This window comes from Cervus canadensis, chromosome X, assembly GCF_019320065.1.
Source record: "Cervus canadensis isolate Bull #8, Minnesota chromosome X, ASM1932006v1, whole genome shotgun sequence".
Classification (NCBI taxonomy): Eukaryota; Metazoa; Chordata; class Mammalia; order Artiodactyla; family Cervidae; genus Cervus; species Cervus canadensis.
Window position 1 is genome coordinate 83,925,351 of NC_057419.1, and position 7,329 is coordinate 83,932,679.

Consider the following 7,329-nt stretch of genomic DNA (forward strand, 5'->3'; position numbering starts at 1 on the left):
GCAAATAGTATTGGCCTTAATTAAAAACTATTCTTCTTACTCTCATGAATCCATCTTGAGAACTTAAGAGGATTTCTACATTCTGGAATAAAAATGTATTTTCATATTTAGATGTTGCCTCGATCATTACCAAATTCTTTTATAAAAGTAAATATCTTTGACATAATCTAAGTAATTTTACTTTATTCACACAATTTGTACAGCATTTTTATCATGCCAGGAATCCCAATTTTCAATTAGTGATTCTATGAATATTTCATAGTAAAAACCATTCTGTTTAAAATTTGTTTGGGGGGAAACTACTTTACAGTGTTGCATTCATTTCTGCCATACAATGCAAATCAGCCCTAACTGTACATATATCAGCTCCTTCTTGAGCCTCTCTCCCCTCCTTCCAATAATTTTTGATTAATTAGCCATAAAATTATTTATTCAAAAGATACTTATTGAGTACCTACTATGTGTCAGACACTGTTATAAGTGCTGGAGATCTAGCAGTCAGCAAAAGAGGATGAAATAACACTGCCCTCAGTGGAGTTTACAATCTATTTACACTCTTCTTAAAAAGTAATGAGAAAATATAACAAGGAAGTGGTTTCACTAAAACTGAATCAAGTTCATACCTTCAGGCTCTTTTACAGGGAAACCTAATAAGAAACAGTATGTTATTTTTTGATGTTAAGGAACACCTTATTTTAGCTCTGCTGTAAAAGACACTTGGGAGTAGCTTGCCTATGCCACACAATGACACTATCTGACAAGAGAGTATCACTGTAAAACTCCCTCTTCCATCGACCAAACTCTGATAAAGGAAGGTTCTAAAAAGGTCAGTCTTTAAGATCATCCTATGTACTTATCAATAATGCACATAGTTTTATTTGTTATTCATGCTTAACTTGAAATTCTTCTCTTTAATCCTTGAGAGTAGATTATTAGATCCAGGAGTGTTTTGAATATTGGGATAAATTAGCTTCCCTTTCTTCAGTATCTCATCCAACTGTGTATTTTGACATCTTTCTCTTTAATATTATCCTCAATATTAATTCATCTACTTTTTCTTTCCTGCACATGTATTTTCAGTTCAATTGTACGTAAATGTGTATTGTAAACCATACTGATCACAGTGGATAGCATATTACTACTTTCAATTCAGTTTAAAACAAATAGGAAAGAGAAAAAAATTCCCAAATTCATTCAAAGTTCACATTCTCTACATCCTCCAAATAAGGAGACTTCAACCATAAGCTTCCTTTCATTTCCCAGAGAGTTATTTCAGATACTATAAGACCTATCCTTTCTGTCTGTGACATTCCAGTATTGAAAGCATGAAAGATTTTGCTTTTCTTCTGGTTATTGCTCCCAATCACCACTCTAAGCCACCCTCCTAAAAAAAGTGATAAAATAAGAAATTTTTAAAAAGTGTACATGTCCACATCTCGATATAGAGGAATAAATTTAAGTCCTTCATCCAGCTTATTAGTTTGGGATCTTGGGTTTAGTTAACTACCAATTCTCTAACATCATGGTGAATCCAATTAGTGAAAGCACAGAAGGAAAAAATACAGGTTACAGTGGAGATTAATGCTTTCTTTCAACTGGCAAGTTTTAAGAGAAATAACATTAAACAAAGTGACTTATAGAGAAAATATGTGTTCTATTGTCATTCAGAAACAATAAACTGCACCCTCACAAAACTATAGAAGAGTATTACTAATGTTCACAGATCACTCAGTTATAAATTCCTTTTACAATTAATTTACTTTCTTTGATTTTGTACAAGTAAATAACAGAATATAGATTTTCCATTCCTGAATGGTGCAAAGTAATGCAGGCTTTTCAAACACATAGCTTTAAATACAGAGAGTAATCAGTAACTGAATTAATGTAGCTGTTTAATGCTGCACATATGATTATTTAAAATAGCATGCACATTTACATTAAAAGTGCAAAACAAAACCAAAAAAAGAGATAGTATAATTAGGAAAATAAGCATATCTTCACTAGAGAGGGTTCTCCTTTCTTGCACCACTTTGAATCTTCAAAACTTCAGGGCTGTTTGGCCAATATTTATACGAGTGAGTAGAATAATCATTTTTTATTTAGTTCATTGAGCTACCCTTGGGCATTTTCACTTATGAAAAGGGAGAACTATAGATTTTTTTTTTCATCTTGTTGCTTTGAATTTTGGAAGCTATTTGATAGTGATACTTCTTAACTATCGAATTGTTTAAAAATTCTACTGGGCTTTCATAAACAATTTGTCAGTTATTCAAAAAGTTAAGGATAGAATTACAACATGACCAAACAATTTGACTCCTAAGTATATATCCAAAAGAACTAAAGGAATAAGTTTACATAAAAACTTGTACATGGATATTCATAGCAGCATTATTCATAATATTATTAAAATTTGGATAAAATAATGTCCAACTGATGAATGAATAAATAAAATATGGAATATCCATGCAATGGAATATCATTTGATGTTAAAAATGTAATGAACTATTGATACATTCTATAACACGAATGAAACTTGAAAACATTATGCTAAGTGAGAGAATCCAAGCAGAAAAATGTCTCATATTGTTTGCTGTCATTTATGTGAAATGCCCAGGATAGGCAAAGCTACAGAGAAAGAAAGTAGGTTCATGGTTGCCAGGGATTGAGACGAGAAGGGAATGGAAAGTGATTGCCATGAAAATGTTCTATAATTTGATAGTGGTGATGGATGCACACCTTTGTGAATATACTGAAAAACTGTACACTTAAAAGGGTGAATTTTGTGACATGTAAATGATACCTCAATATAAAAATACTGTCACATACATTAAAAAAAAAAGCACAACATTAAAAAAAATAAACACCTCATTCGGTTCCTCTATTTACTGGTTGTGTGGATTTAGGCAAATTATTGAGCCTCTCTGAGTTTGATTTTTGTTATCTACTTAAGAGACATGCTGTTGTTGTTCATTGCTAAGCCCTGTCCAACTCTTTTGTGACCCCATGGACTGTAGTCCGCCAGACTCCTCTGTCCATGAAATTCTCCAGACAAGAATACTGGAGTGGGTTACCATTTCCTTCTCGAAGGGATCTTCCTGACCCAGGGATTTAATTTCCATCTCCTGCATTGGTGGGCAGATTCTTTACCGTTAAGCTACCACAAGTAATATCAAATATGAAGGGGACAATAGAGTATGAGATGGTTGGATGGCATCACCGATTCAATGGAGAAGAGTTTGAGCAAACTCCAGGAGATAATGAAGGACAGGGGAGCCTGGAGTGCTGCAGTCCATGGGGTCACAAAGAGTCAGACATGATTGAGCAACTGAACAACAACATGGTTAAGTGATAAAATGAGAAAATCTTGAGATGTAGTAAATACTTATAAGTGGAGCTATTATTGTTGTCATTGTCATTATTACTATTATTTTCAAACCAAGGATTAGAAAATGGCTCATAAATCTCTAACTCCTTTAATTAGCTAATGAAATGTGTTATTTTTCTGCCCTGGGTTCTTTCTTCTTATGCTAAATATGTCAAAGTTACTGCAAATCAATACAAAACACAGGTATATGTATACACACATGCATTACACACATCCATATACTAATATACTTATGTAAAATAATATCCAAATAAAACTTTGTATTAATTTTCTCAATAAACTAGCTTTTATTGATATAGAATATCTTCCAGTGACACTCTATTCATATCAGAAAAGGCTATGCTCTTTAAAATATAAACAAACAAATCCATGTATGCAGATTATGGTACTCATTGGATGTCAAGTCAAGATGTTGTCCACTTTGGGTTGCACTTACTCTTAACTTACTGAAACAAGAACCTGTAGTTATCTTTTTGTCTACTTTTAAACATAGAGACAAGCCATTTAACCATTTAAGCTATGGAAGTGGTTTTATTTTTTTAGTCACTAAATTTCTAAGGATGATACTATCTTAGTGTTTATATGTCAACATGTTAAACTATATAGCCATTTATACGTAGGGCAAGATAGTTCAAAATATGTTCTACCTGTAAATTAGGTTTCACTAACCACCTGAAAAATTATACTATTTCTAGAATGCCTGCTTGAAACTAAGTATATTTCATATAATAATATTAATATTTTATATAAAAATTATTGTTATTATTTAGAGTAATTGCATTCATTGAGTGCAGTGCCCATGCACTCACTGAATATAATTTTGCTAAGAACTTTAAATGAGATAATGTTAGAGAGAATACTTAGCAAAGATGAAAATATCATATTGTTCTTTTATAATGGTACTTTATATTTGTACAATGCCTCACAGTTTTAAAAAGAGATTTCATATACATGATCTTAATTAGTGATACAAAATCAGCATGAGACTGGTGAATAGTGGAGCATGTATATTCATTTCAAGAAGCATTCTATATGCAAACACATTACTTTAGTAACAAATAGCTAATGATATATATTCAGTATTTCTCATTCCTTTTCACAGATGGAAAGACTGAGATACACAAAATTTAGATAACTTATATATGGATGCTGAGAATAAATTGGATATGAAAGTTATCTTCTTTATATTTTTCTTGCCAAAAATATAGTTAACTGAAAGCAACATGAAATGAATTCTCAGACATTCAAAAGGAAAAGAAAAAAGAACATCAGACATTGAAAGAAGGGCATGATTCTGATATGTACAGAACATTCACAGGTAAAATAAACTGTCATCTGTGATATTGCTCTTTATACTCAGCATTTCTCAAATTCACAGATAAGGAGTATATCAATTTTAATGATGGATAAAACACAGTAGTTTCACTCCCAAAGATTCATCTCATTAGCTCCCAGCCCACGTGGCTTTGAGAATCACTGTGATGTACAGACAAGAATATTGTATTCTGGGAGAGGAGTGAATATTGAGTAGCTAAGAACTCTATTCAAAGTATATGGTTTGTAGAGAGGAGTGGGAAAGAAAACTATTATGGAGTGAGGTAAGTCAGAAAGAGAAACACAAATACTGTATATTAACACATATATATGGAATTTAGAAAGACAATGCCAACAATCCTACATGCAGGGCAGCAAAGGAGACACAGATGTAAAGAACTGACTTTTGGACTCAGTGGGAGAAGGTGAGGGGGGGATGATTTGAGAGAATATCATTGAAATATGCATATTACCATATGTAAGATAGATGACCAATGCAAGTTTCCATGCATGAAGGAGGACAACCAAAGTCAGTGTTTAGGGATAACCCAGAGGGATAGGATGGTTAGGGAGGTGGGAGGGGATTTCAGGGTGAAGAGAGGTGGACACATGTATACCTGCAGCAGATTCATACTGATGTATGGCAAAAACCATCACAATATTGTAAACTAGTTGTTCTCCAACTAAAATAGTGAAAGTGAAGTTGCTCAGTCATGTCCGACTCTTGGTGACCCCATGGACTGTAGCCTACCAGGCTCCTCCATCCATGGGATTTTCCAGGCAAGAGTACTGGAGTGGGTTGCCATTTCCTTCTCCAGGGGATCTTCCCAACCCAGAGATGGAACCTGGGTCCCCTGCATTGTAGGCAGACACTTTTACTGTCTGAGCCACCAGGGAAGGTGGCTCAACTAAAATAAATGAATTACAAAAATAAATAAATGTGTTGAACAATGCTAAATTTGATGATCATATAAAACAATGTTTCTCCTAGGAAACATAGAAATATCTAGAAATAAAGGCCAGAATGTATGCAGTTCACTCACAATTATATGTATATATACATATATATGACAGAATAAATTTGTATAAAACCAATGGCGAATCTGTGTTATTGAGGGGGAAGAGGGGAATACATTGAACTGCTCTTATCTAATGAGGTAACTCTCATTGGTGGACAGTTTGTGTGGCCCAGCCTGCCAACCCAGAGCACCAGGGCTTAGAGTGCCAGGCAGATCCCGGCCCGTCCAACCCCCACTCGCTCCCCAATCTTCGACCCTGAACCTCCCGTCTCTGTCTTCTCCCCCTTCCATTCCCAACCCCATCCCCTCCTCTCTTCACCTACTCCGCCCCTCCCCCTCTATCGTAAACCCCGCTGCCTACCACCTAGGTGAGACCCGCCCTTGGAGACACTGAGTTGCGTCATCAGTGTGGCCCTTGTGACCTCACGGAGCTGGTCCTCGCCTTTCCCCGGGGCCCCAGTGTAGTCGGCAGGGGTGAGCAGCTGAGGCTGGCAGCTCGGGGCGAGTGTGGCTGTTTCACCGGGAGGCGGTGTCTCCGGGTGGTGCGTCCTCCCAGCTGCGCGGCCTCCAGGCGGTAGTCTCCAACTCTGGACAGCGGGAGGAGGCGGTGGCCACGAACTACTAGCGTCCAGTAGCTCATCAGGTCTGGTCAAGGGCTCTTCTCCCTCCCTCCTCAGTTACCTTCTCCACCACCCGTCCGCCTCCCATGAAGCCCGCCTCGACCCTCCCGCAGCCAGCCTTCAGCCCACCCATCTGCCTGCGTGGTCTGTCACCGCTCCTTCCACCCCGTGAGCATCCTGGTGGCCTTCTTCCTGTCGCCAGGCCTAGAGCCAAAGACTGGTCACGTGTAGCAGACGATGGCCCTAAAGCACATCTGTAAGGAGATTCTAGACCTGTGCTGCAGACACCCCGTCCCTTCCCTGTCAATGTTCGGCAGGGCCAGTGGACGATGACATGTTCCACTGGCAAACGAAGATAGTGGGGCCCAAGGACAGCCCGTATCAGGGAGGAGTCTTCTTCTTAAGGATCCAGTTCCCTTCCAACTATCCTTTCAACCCACCGAAAATCACGTTCTCCACCTGAATTTACTATCCAAACATTAACAGAAACGGAAACATCTGTCTGGACATTCTTAGATCTGAGTGGTCGCCAGCACTGACCATCTCGAAAGTACTGTTATCCATTTGTTCCATGTTGTGCTATCCCAACTCAGGTGATCCTTTGGTGCCTGAGATAGCTTAGCTCTACAGAAAAGATAAGGGGAATTTGATGGAATTGCTCTGGAATAGACTCAGAAATACTTTAAAAATAAATGATAATTCCATCGCCCTAATAAAGTTGGCAGTTCAATTGGTTATCTTTTGTCTGTTTTGTATGAAAGGAGGTCTCCTCATTCTTCTTGGCACATTTGGTACAGCTTCTATATCAGGGTGTGGAAGGGGTGAAGGGAGTCTAAGGATGCTGGCAGGTGGGAGGAGGGATTAGTGGGTGGGGATAAAGTTGAGGGTTTGGGCATACAAACAGGTTTAATCCAGTTTTAACTAAAAGTTTGCTTTGTTTAGCATTGGGAAAGCAAGAATAAGGAGTCAGTGGCTTTAAGATAAGGAGAGC

The 7,329-nt window shown here is 37.4% G+C and overlaps 1 pseudogene; it reads left to right on the forward strand.

Annotated features, from left to right (window-relative positions):
• The first annotated feature begins 6,575 nt into the window (after positions 1-6,575).
• LOC122435631 lies at positions 6,576-7,034 on the forward strand (annotated as a pseudogene).
• The last annotated feature ends 295 nt before the right edge of the window (positions 7,035-7,329 follow it).